General features: G+C 33.5%; 2 long non-coding RNA genes across 3 annotated transcripts; one reads left to right on the top strand and one right to left on the bottom strand.

Annotated features, from left to right (window-relative positions):
* Positions 1–1,509: 1,509 nt before the first annotated feature.
* LOC130642142 (uncharacterized) lies at positions 1,510–4,696 on the bottom strand. 2 transcript variants are annotated; one of them, XR_008982547.1, is made up of 3 exons: positions 4,337–4,696; positions 2,262–2,347; positions 1,510–1,642 (listed from the first exon to the last, which is right to left on the bottom strand). It is a non-coding gene; the product is annotated as an uncharacterized LOC130642142 (long non-coding RNA). The 2 variants fall into 2 exon arrangements; XR_008982546.1 differs by lacking the exon at positions 2,262–2,347 and having other exon boundaries at positions 4,337–4,683.
* Positions 4,697–5,011: 315 nt separating this feature from the next.
* Positions 5,012–6,813, top strand: LOC130642141 (uncharacterized). The gene is made up of 2 exons (XR_008982545.1): positions 5,012–5,226; positions 6,682–6,813. It is a non-coding gene; the product is annotated as an uncharacterized LOC130642141 (long non-coding RNA).
* Positions 6,814–12,370: the final 5,557 nt, after the last annotated feature.

Below are 12,370 nucleotides of genomic sequence, written 5' to 3'. Positions count from 1 at the left end.
CATTAGATCCCTCTACATAGAATATGAATGGCTAGCTACCAAATAAAACAAATACTATGTATAAGTAAGTTAAGTAAATCCGATAAAATTTCCCCACGTAATGGAAAATAAATCGATTTTCTTTTTAAACCTCTTACAAGACTTTAAAAGCTCTCTGGTAGGCTCAGCGGGAAAGAGGAATATTTAATCTGCAAAAGTATTTTTTTATTTCATGTGTGTGAGCATAACGCGAGTTATGATGAGTTTTCGGTCTATCATAGGTTAAAAATTGGAGGAAAAAGTAATACGAACTATCTCAAAATGTAAAAAATATTAAGAAATTTTTTTTTGTGATCACTAAAAAGCAGACGGCAAGCATAAGAACCTAGCAGTTTCTTAAAGGAGATCTCATTTTACGAAATGGCTGTTGGTTTCTATCATCGCTGAGGACAAAAACAACAAGAAGCCCTGTGGCTTAAAGATTTCCGCCATTAGCAATAATCTGAAAAAGTGCTGAACTTTGAAGAGGACTGAGTAATATGGGGGGACAAAATTATTGAATATTCTAAAATTTTAAAATTCAATTTTTGATTATTATTGTAACTGTAAATCATAGCTAACTTAACTTACATAAACTTCATTTCTCTATATAAGAACAAGTTTGAAAGAAAAATAATAAACCTGAAAATTGATGAACAATAAAAACAAAATAAGAACAATGGCAAGGCTGAAAATTTATCTATTTTTTCTTTTTCTCTGAAAAACAGCTTGGAAAATATCTTTAAAGGTGGCAGCAAATTTTTTTTACATAATCAGTTAGGAAAGTTTATTTTTAGACTACATATTCTTATTTTTTCTTTTATGACACATTGTCACGATTTTATAGCTATAAATCTTTCACCAAAAATATTCAGCCTCAACAATTCCTTTAAATTAAAATTCATAAATAATTAGCTTTAGTCTACGTGCTTGCAAAATTGTACAGAGGGAAATGATGGCGCATTATAAGGCGATCTTCATTATGCTACACTGCACGAGCTTTAACTTTCGATTATAAACTTTAAAAGAAAGTAATGTTCATTGGATAATAAAACAATTTGTTGCACTATTAAGATTCTTATTGGCTTAAAGATAATTAAAGATAATTAACTCCTTTTTTTTTTTGCGAATAGACTGCGCGAGTATTTAATGTGCGTGGGATATTCTTTTCAAAATGTGCGAGAAAATTAGATTACGCGAAACTAACAAAAACGAATAACGCGTGTTAAAATTTTGTACCGCCTTTTCCCACAGAATGATAAAAGTAAAGAGCGCAATACAAAATTACACTTTTAGCAGTATTCCGAAAGATATGTAATACATCGAGTTGTACAACCCGCAGAAGTTGGTCCTAACGTTAACGATTTCGTAAATGACCTTACAACAAAATAGTATTTTTTTCATGTAAAAATACCGGCACTAGAAGCCACAGAATCTGCTGGAACGAATTTCGAAAACTCACGGGAAACAATTAAAACAAAAACAAACAAATCAAAACAGTTTTTTAACTTTATCAAGATTTATTAAATAGCTTCAATTTTGGGCAGAAAAAACAATAACGGTTTCGCTTTCTTTTCATCACACGCATTGAAAGATTACATCACTCACTCCCATTGCACACAATCTAAAAGAAAAAGAAAACATTTTCATATAGTGAAGCTTCCAGTGCTTTTAAGGGATGGCCAAGTCAATGGAATTGAAAGCGCTGTTTTTCATCTCATAAATAATTAAGGCTAATTCGGAAAAGTATAAAAGAAAAAAACTAAACAATCCGGCAACTTTACTAATTTTATATGCAAAGTTCCAACCATACCAACAATTTCCAAATTTGACAAAATCATTTTAAAAGTGTTTATTTCTTCAGAATTTGATTGATGCAAGGCCAAGGGAAATTAAATAAGTTTATTGTCCTATACACATTCAAAAACACATGCTTCTCATCATTCAGGTTTTTTTTCAACCAACATTAATGTAATCACCCAGAGGAACTTATAATGTCTCTTGTCTGTGTTTTAGAAGCTGAGTACACAAATGCAAAAATATTACAAGTGCTGAACTTTGGCAATCATATTTTGCAATCAGACCCTTTTAAAAACTATGCTGAATCATGTCAATTATTAAATTCAGCACTAATAGAAAAGCACCTTGGATAGGACTCTTTTTGGAGGAATAAAATGACTGACAAGTGGTTTATCGTGAATAAAATAGTAATTTTTACACAAATAATTTAAAAAATAACGAACTTTTTTGTGTGGGTTGTTCTCACACGTGGGCGGTGGACAAGAAACTGTGATGTAATTTCTTTTGGTCTATTATTTCTGAGAATATTCTAAAATAAGAAGGTGTCAATAAGCTGCAAATATACAAGAAGAGGAATTCTTAAGTAATTTTTGTTAATTGGATTTACAAGAATTTGAGGTACCCTACAATGAGAAGTAAAGAACAGAAACGCCGTTCCGATGTCTGATGATGAGGGATGGTCACATCTGGATAATATTTATTTTGTGATTTTAAGCTACCTAGCCAGTACCATGCCAGCACTCCAGGGCGCATTTGTTATTAAATAATTAAGTGATAAAGTACAAAAGCTAAATATATTGCTTTAATGTAGCTAGCTGCACAAAAGATTTTTTAAGGCATTCTGTCATTTTAAATAAAAAAAAGCTAGGTAGTTATTTGGACCTCCCATAACAGTGAACATTCAAGACTTGAGTATATAGCTAGTTAGGTATGCAAGACATTGCATGTTGGTAAACATGTTTCCACAACAAACTGAAACCTATATTTCATAAATAAATTTCTGCACATATATATAAATAATTTTGTAGATTTTCAGTTTTCTTTTATGAAATAACAAAATTTGGGAAAGTATATATAGCCAGAAGTAATATTCACTTGAAGTGGGAAGACCTAAAGTCTTCAGGTTAAGACTTAGTAAAGCGTAAACTGTTTCACATGGAGGACACTTAGTGTAATGTGTTACAAATCCAGTGGAGCACTTATAGCATTAAGGGTATAATATCTTTTTCATAAACCAACATTCACACGACTTATGATAAAGATAAAGCCTATTGTTACTTCTGCAAAGCAAATACAGTTGTTTAGCATTTTTCATTTTGCATAAAAAGTTCCTGTGGATATTCAAAAATTAATTGTGAGTGGCACCAGACTGGGCGATTAGTGCAAAGTAAACGTGTTGCAGATCCAGGTGTACAAAAAATAACTTTCTAACCACTTTGTATTTATATGGCATAAAATTTAGATTATGTATTTAACACTGTGCTTTAGAAGCTCATTCCCACTTTCTCTGAGCTGGATAAGGTATTTAGTCCTAAACCTGGGACACATTTTATCTGTTTGAATTATTTTTAATCCTGAGAATCACTTAGAATGTTTTCGGTACACATGGCTTGTCAAAATTGATATGCTGTACAAAAAAAGTTTATCGGCGTCTCCAAAAATGGCCAAAATTAAGAACTCAGAAGCTATGATAGTAGTAAAAAAAATTTTTGGGTTCATTTCATCAAACTGGTCTAAAAACATGTAATACTAAGTTTCAAGTCATTATTTCAATTTTTACTGAAGTAATAGGACTTTTACTTAGTATAGTTGCATAGTTTTTCATACCGCTGACACCAAAATGACTGCAGGGACTAATCGGTTTGAAATTAATCTATATTATAATACCCGTATACATCAGTCTGTCACGCAAAATGGTAGCTTAGCTGTGCAATAGCGAGAAGCACGAAATGCAGTATAAAAAGGATGGGCGAACCGTGGATTTTCCACGGGCTAACAACTAGTTTATAATATTTTAATAACAAACTTTTTCTCTTGATGTGTTTTTATTTTCCTGCAAAAGTTGTTGCACAACTCATGTATTAACATTAGGATAAGAACGAAAAAGTTACTGTGAGACATGGGTTTTGAGCCTTAAAAATTTCCAGCGAGAAATTTGAAAACTAATGAATGACAAAATCGCAAAAGTTTATCTTCAAATTTTAAATTTTTGTTAATGTAAAAGTAATCCACATGAAAAAAGTTTTGATGCTTTTTATGAAGAAATCTTCCATATTAGCCATATGGGGTAACTTGATGAACAATGCATTTTTCAGGTGTTCTCAAATATGTGTAGTATAATCTTAAAAAATGTGATGTAATTTTCCTCTTTAAGTTTTGACTTTTAACCCAGCTCCTTTCATGCTTAGTCTAGCTAGCTATAGCGAAAAAGTTTAATATTCAAACTTGACCTATTTTACTGAGTATTAAGTAATAAATGCTAGTTTAATCCTAAATGTAACTATAGTAGCTAAGCTACCTGTAAGAACAACATCAAACAACATCAAGGCTGCTTCTTTGTAAACAAACCCATTGGTATTTTTGTAATAAGTACCAAGTTTTATGTGTTCATTTCTTGCGCTTATTGCGAAGCAATTGAGCTTTGCGAGCGAAGCGAGCAAAGCGAAATTGTGGAGCACGTTTGCTACACGCGAGGTATACCAAGAGAATTATTGAGATTCTCAAAATTTCGATAGAAAAAAAATCATATAAAATCAGCGTAAAGAAATAGGACTGATATTTTTGCACGTAAAGCTAGGGTATTTTCTTTTCTAATAAAACAAATAAGTTTGGACCGAGGGGTTAAAGTATAAGTTTAGTAAAAAATGCAATAAGTACGGCTTGTACCCCCCACCCCCGGATTTTGACCCTCCCCCCCGTCTTTTGGTCCGGATTATACGTCCGCCGAACTTGAACACACAAAGAGGAATATGCCGTGAACAAGAAACGGTAGTCGGCATTTTAGACACGTATATTTTACAGACCCAAAATATGCCTTATTTCTTTGTATTATAGCTAATTATGGTATAAATAATTAATTAATTACTTTGCAATTTTGTTTCTAATACTATTATAGTTGTATTTTAATGAAACATAATAGTATTAAAACGGTTTTCTTCTTTTGAAAAAAGTTATTGCTAGTCCTGTTTCTAATCGACTTTACTTGTGTATTTTAAGCTTTTTTGTTGCTGTGCTTTTTCTGGAGATTTTAGTTGGATTGGAAAGCTCCTGTGTAAGGTACCCTTTCCTAAAGAAAAATTGAAGTAATTTGTACAATTATAACGCGCCGAGCTGTGTTTTATTTTATTGTTTCTAAGAAAATGTAAGAATACAATATTATCAATTTTAATTGGTTTTATCCAAATCAAGGTAAGGCTTAATCACACGAAAGGTAGCTAGCTAGAGCTCAGTTTTGTATAAAAGAATTGAAAGTAATTTGTAGAATACATATGGAGAAGCTGTATTACTACCTAACTGATAGCCAGATATAGGAAAACCTGTAGCTAGGGCGCAGACAAAACAAATAGCTCTGGGCGCTAGAGTGAGCTGACCAACCGTTTTTTATCATTTTTTATTTATTATATAAGTAACCTGTTACAGTAATTAAAAAAATATCCACTTTTGCTATCAAACCAACAGCAATGTAATTGTCAATAGGAATTAGTTTTCCGTACACTCTCCCTGAGAACAAGGTTTAAAACGACATTAAAACATTAAAACTGTCATTAAACAGAACTTCAAGGATGCCCAAGCCGCACCACGTCCTCTAAACGGCGTGGGCATCTTGGAAACTGCTTGTAATTTTAGAACAAGGGTGCTGATAAGCTGCATACGCCGTATAACGTGCAGGCGTTTTTGGGCAAGTTTAGCGTTTTGCAAAAAAATTGAAGTATTCACCCGAAAAAACCTGCATAGACCATAAAGTAAACTATGTGGTAGTAAAGTTCTTAAAAGAACTGTTTTTGATGGTTTTTGATAAAATTTACTTGATAAATAACTTTTAATTTTTATTAACTTCTTTCTCTTAAAGCATCTTTTTCCAAGGAATTGAATTTTGAAAATGCTCCAGGCAAGATCGGGAAAGTGCGGGCGGTTTTGGAAGACAATCACTAATTTAATTGGAAAAATTGCCCGAACTCGCACTTATATATGTGGCTGTTTGCAGCTTATTGACACCCTCTTATTTTAGAATATTCTCAGGAATAATAGACCAAGAGAAATTACATCACAGTTTTTGTCCACCACCCACGTGTGTTTGAGAACAACCCACATAACAAAGTTCATTATTTTTTTAATTATTTGTGTAAAAATTACTATTTCATTCACGATAAACCATTTGTCAGTCATTTTATTCGCCCAACAAAGAATCCTATCCAAGGTGCTTTTCTATTAGTGCTGAACTTGTAATATTTGTGTATTTGTGTACTCAGCTTCTAAAACACACACAAGACACATTATAATTTCCTCTGGGTGATTACATTAATGTTGGTTGAAAAAAAACCGAATGATGAGAAGCATATGTTTTTAAATGGGTCTAGGACAATAAACTTATTTAATTTCCCTTGGCCTTGCATCAATCAAATTCTGAAAAAATAAACACTTCTAAAATGATTTTGTCATATTTGGAAACTGTTGGTATGGTTGGAACTTTGCGTATAAAATTAGTAAAGTTGCCAAATTGTTTAGTTTTTTTCTTTTATACTTTTCCGAATTAGCCTTAATTATTTATAAGATGAAAAACAGTGCTTTCAATTCCATTGACTTGGCCATCCCTTAAAGGCACTGGAAGCTTCACTATATGAAAATGTTTTCTTTTTCTTTTAGATTGTGTACAATGGGAGTGAGTGATGTAATCTTCTAATGCGTGTGGTGAAAAGAAGGCGAATCCGTTATTGTTTTTCTGCCCAAATTTGAAGCTATTTAATAAATCTTGATAAAGTTAAAAAACTGTTTTGATTTGTTTGTTTTTGTTTTAATTGTTTCCCGTAAGTTTTCGAAATTCGTTCCAGCAGATTCTGTGGCTTCTACTGCCGGTATTTTTACGTGAAAAAAATACTGTTTTGTTGTGAGGTCATTTACGAAATCGTTAACGTTAGGAACAACTTCTGCGGGTAGTACAACTCGATGTATCACATATCTTTCGGAATACTGCTAAAAGTGTAATTTTGTATTGCGCTCTTTACTTTTACCATTCTGTGGGAAAAGGCGGTACAAAATTTTAACACGCGTTATTCGTTTTTGTTAGTTTCGCGTAATCTAATTTTCTCGCACATTTTGAAAAGAATATCCCACGCACATCAAATACTCGCGCAGTCTATTCGCAAAAAAACTGTTTTTGAGCAACGAATTGTTCCGCAGAGCGTTCATTTTCCTACCTCGTCCCCAGGGTTCTTCTATATGATATTCAATTTTGATGTATTTCGGAAGATGTTAGCGCCAATTAAACAAGAAGCGCTAGGGACAAAGTATTGGATAGTTTAATTTTGCTTGCAACTTGCGAAATGCTTCGCAACCTTTTTTTAATTTCTAGTTAGTGTAACCAAAGTGCCCTGTACGTAAGTCCTAAAAATTTATGTCATTGGCTCACTCTTTACGAATGACACAACGTAACAAAGGAAAACCATGCTTTGCTATTTCCCGTAACCTATACTGAGATTTGGTTGTGATATATATCAGAATTAATTGTCTTTAAAACTGAATTTAGCCTCGTTCTCAGAAAAGAATCTGTCAAAACAAGGATTTAAGCTTTAGCCCGGACAAGTTTTAGGCGTCCAGGCTCTGGGCTGTCTCTATCTATCTATCTCTCTATCTTCCCAGGCGATATTAAAGATTCCGCCTTCGCCGGCGGAAATCAATAATCATATCCACTTTGCCTGTTACAAACAGACACAGTCTCTGTATTATTATAAGAGACTAGTCGATAAGGCCCGTGGAAAAATCCACTTAGGCAGGATAACAGAGAAAAATAACCGTCATTTAAATTTTGATGACGTCCACAGAGACATGTCAGAACACAAAACTTTTTTTTTCAGAAATGTGTATGCCTGTTGCCTTCATCGTATAGATCTTGAAACGCTGATCAAGAAAATGTATAGGATCGTGTATTTTTGACAAACGGTTGCAGAGATATTAGGGTTTGAAGGTTTTTTGATGACGTCATCAACCCGTCCATTCCCGAAACGGATTCAGGGACCCAGGTCTGGGAAACTTACCCAAATTGGTCAAAGGTGGTCCCTAGTTACCTACGCAGGAGATGACGTCAGTTATTTCCACCCGTTTCCAAGTTATTTAGCCTTAAATTTAAAAGCGCAATGCAATGGCTTCACTAATCTTAATATACTTTCCTTTGACGTCAATATTGCTTTAACGTCAAAGTTTGGTAATTTACAGAACAAATTTATAGACGATGTTTTATAGACTTTATCAAAGAAATTTTATCCACTTTGCAAAAGTCACAGACAGACAGAACTGGTGTATTATTATATAGACTAGTCGATAAGGCCCGTGGAAAAATCAACTTAGGCAGAGGGACAATGGAAAATAGTTTTTTTTAGATTTTTTGCTGACGTCAGCAGTGCTTAGTTTATTTGTTGCCTGTAATGTGTAGAGGTTAAAACGCTGATCAAAATAATGTATAGGATCATATGTTTTCGACAAACGCCTAAGGAGATATAAGGTTTTAAAAATTTTGCTGACGTCAGCAATGAACCGTCAAAACCCAAAATTTTTTTTAAGAAATTCGTATACCTGTTGCCTTCATCGTATAGATCTTGAAGCACTGATTAAGAAAATGTATAGGATCATGTACTTTTGGTAAACGGTTGCAGAGATATTAGAGTTTAAAGATTTTTGATGACGCAATTAACCCGTCCATTCCGAAATGGATTCGTGGACCCAGGTTTGGGAAAATTACCCAAATTGGTCCTAGGTGGTCCCTAGTTACCCACGCGGTGAAAAATCATTGACGTCACCACCTCGTTTCCAAGTTATTTGCCCTTAAAGTTTTAGATGCACTGTAATGGCTTCATTATTTTAATATAGGATATTGACGTTAAAGTAGTATTATTGACGTCGCGCTGTAACGTCAGAAAATTTGACGTAATAGACATGTATTTTTCGGCAACATCAAAGAAAAATGAACACATCCACTTTGCCTGTCACAGACACACGGAACTGGCGTATTATTATATAGATAAATACCCGATATAAAACAATTGATTCTCACAAAAAAAAACTCCAAAATTGGCAGAATTCTGACAACGATAGGAAAAGGTTGAAAAGATATCATGGCAAAATTACATGTAAGTAAGAAAATGTTCTCTTTATACTTATTAACAAGAATTTATTTCAGCGAATAAGTTATAAACACATGACTGACTCTTAAAATTTGTTGTAAACTTGTAAACTAAAGAAAAAAAACCTAAAAAAATCATGAAAAATTCTTTCTGTAAAAATCCATCTCTTAAAGATTACCTTCATCCTCAAAATCTTTTCCTCAAAAAAAAAGTTAGCCAGAAAGGTTTAATTAAAAAATAAAAAAACTTTTAAAATTCAATTTTAAACCCAACAGGATTAACAATGAATCTGTTAACGAAATTTGGCATTACCATTTATCAATATATCTATATTCCAATATGTATATCAGTTCCTTATACATTATCTGAAAATACGTCTTGATCACGTCTTTGTCGGCATCCACGACTTTGTCTGCATCAAAACAACAAAATTATAATAGCTAAATGGATGTTTGAATGTTTTTAATAACTCGCTTTTCATCTGATGACTTCCCAATCCATCACAATTTTTTCCAAAAACTCAAAAGTTTACAAAGCAAAACATAGCTAATTTTATGTTAGCTACATTGGTAGTTTTATCCCAGTTAAGTAGTTAATTTTATGCTAGCTTTGTAGCTAGTGTATTATGCTAGCTATATGGCACTGTTTGCTCTTTTTTATGCTAGCTATAGTTAGCATAAAAAAGAGCAAAAAAAAAGGAAGCTAGGTAGCTATATAGTTATATACTATCCATGTTCTATTATTATTCCAGCTAAGTCGGCAGTTTATGCTAGCTAGCTTTAGGTGTGAGAAAGGCTAAGAAGGGGATCATTACATGTAAAAAATAGTGATGTATTAGCTAGCTAAACATACCTTTTCTTCGTTTACTTGAAGAACAAGCTCTTCCGTCAATTGTGATATAGCTTAGATTACCGAGAGTTTGAGTTTGAGGCGGTATGTGTCCGAAAAAAGGTCATGTGATATTAGTAAAACTGATTTATGTATCACGTGGCTAAAATATGTAGGCAGCTTTACTCTCAATACCATCTTTAAAAAACAACAAAACTCCATCGCCGTGTCAAAACATAGTTTTCTCGCTTAATCAAATATTAAAGCGAAAATGAACAGATTAAACTACTGGGCCGTCGCGTCGAAAATTAACAAAATATGAAAAATTTTGATGTATAGTGGGGGCGAGGTGCGGAAATCCTATGTACTCTCCACTGTACTTCCTTTTCATGTTATATTTATACTATTTATATGAGGAACCATTTCCTATTATCAGAGCGACCTTGCATCAGGGGAACCAAAAATTTGGTGGCGCCGTAGATTAGTGGTTATAGCTCTCGTACTCTGTGCGGGAGACCGGGGTTCGATTCCTCTTGACGGCGATTCAACATGGGCGAGTGAATGTTACCATAGCCCCGGGTTAACCCAAGCCATGTGAGGGAAATTGGGAAGATGGCACACTGTGTGGGCTGTTGGATGTTGCCGGGAGTTGTCTAGTAGAGCGCGGGCTCTAATTGGGTCTGCGTAGCTCAAAATGAGCATTAAATACTCTAGGACTCTCCATCTACGACATGGCCCCTCCTGGAAATAATAGACAGGGTATATCCCTCGATATTTGTGAGGCTAGCCATGTAAAATATGCACATCTATCTATCTATCTACAAGAGGTACTCAGTGCACGTGTATAGCTTTGTATGGCATTTGATTTTTTTGAAATAAAGTCGATTGCAAGGTGGAATGAAAATGATTTAGAATCAGTGGTTGAAAAAGGTGATTTGTTGAATTAATCCAAGTACATTGATGATGATGCAATTTCTTTACTTTTTTGAAGTGTTTTAAATTTTTTATTCATTTATTTAACTTTGATTTTGTTATTTTGTGTCACTCACATATTATTGAATTATTTCGAGGTTGAAATGGCATCTTTCAGCAAAACTCCACCTACCACTCCTAAAAGTATCAAAATTATTTTGTCTGTTTTCAAGGTGCATAATGTAGCTGCACTACTGACAAGATTTTCTATATTCAGATTCTGCAAACCTGATTGTTGGATATGTAACTGCAGTATCTCCCATTAAAGCTATGAAAAATCAGAAGGGAAAGTATTTTGACTTCACCTTGAATACAGAAGAAAAACAAGAGAAAACCGTATGTTTTTCTCCAGAGAAACATACTTTGGTGAAACGTATCTTTCAACAACATTCTGGTTGTGAAATAAAGAAGTTTAAAAGAGGCGATAGCAATGACGCCCTCATAACTGATTTCTCCAGTGTATGTGAATTCACTCCTGATTTTGAGAAACCAACACACGAGTTAGTTTACAAAAACATCGAAGCAATTTCTAATGAATGTCCTTTATAATATAGTAAAAGCAGTCGGAATTACTTCGATATTGGGCCAATTCAAACATGTGAGAAAGATGGTAAACCTCTGAAATTTAGAAAGGCAACAATAAGTGACGATACAGAAACTGTACCAATCACTTTTTTCAGTGATATCAGTGAAAAATCTCTGAAGGACAAACAATGTTATGCTTTTACGAACATGCGAATTGCCAAATATTTATCGCAGCGTTTATTGAAATCAACCTAATTCACCACTGTCGATTTAGAAAATAGGAAACGTGTAAAATTGGGAGATAAAGATTTGATAGATCATTCCAAAACTTCAGTTGTCAATATAATCGCTTCAGTGGACATGAGGTCTTTTCAGACAGAGTATGTGTGTATCAATTGCAAGCATAGCCTTGATGCTTCAAATGAGGACAAAGGAATGATCAAACGTGGCAACTGTGACAACATGCTTCTCATGGATCAATGCAAAGTTTTGTCGAAAGTTTGCTTCACTCTTCTTACCGACTATAACGAAAAAATTAAGTATGGTTGTAATCATGAAATTTTAGAAGATTGCTTTTCTATTCCTATTAAAAAGAGAGCTTTACTTGTTAAAACAATGCTTCAGTCACGTATTATTACTAGATATGATACATCTGATAATTCGTTGTTGTAATCGACTTTGGAAGTAGATGAAAAAGAAAAAGTTAAGAATGTTGTACAGACTTCCAAAGAAAAACACAAAAATGTTCCTTTTAAAACGTTCTGTAGCTACTTTGAAAGTACAGTGATTTTATTCAGTCGTTCTTAGTTATTTTTTAGCAGGAAGAAAACAATATTGAAAATTATGATAGAGTGGAATCATTCTTGAATTCAAGTAAATCTAGATTCTTTTTT

The sequence above is a fragment of the Hydractinia symbiolongicarpus genome, chromosome 4 (genome assembly GCF_029227915.1).
Source record: "Hydractinia symbiolongicarpus strain clone_291-10 chromosome 4, HSymV2.1, whole genome shotgun sequence".
In the NCBI taxonomy this organism is placed as follows: Eukaryota; Metazoa; Cnidaria; class Hydrozoa; order Anthoathecata; family Hydractiniidae; genus Hydractinia; species Hydractinia symbiolongicarpus.
This window is presented reverse-complemented; position numbering and strand designations above follow the sequence as displayed.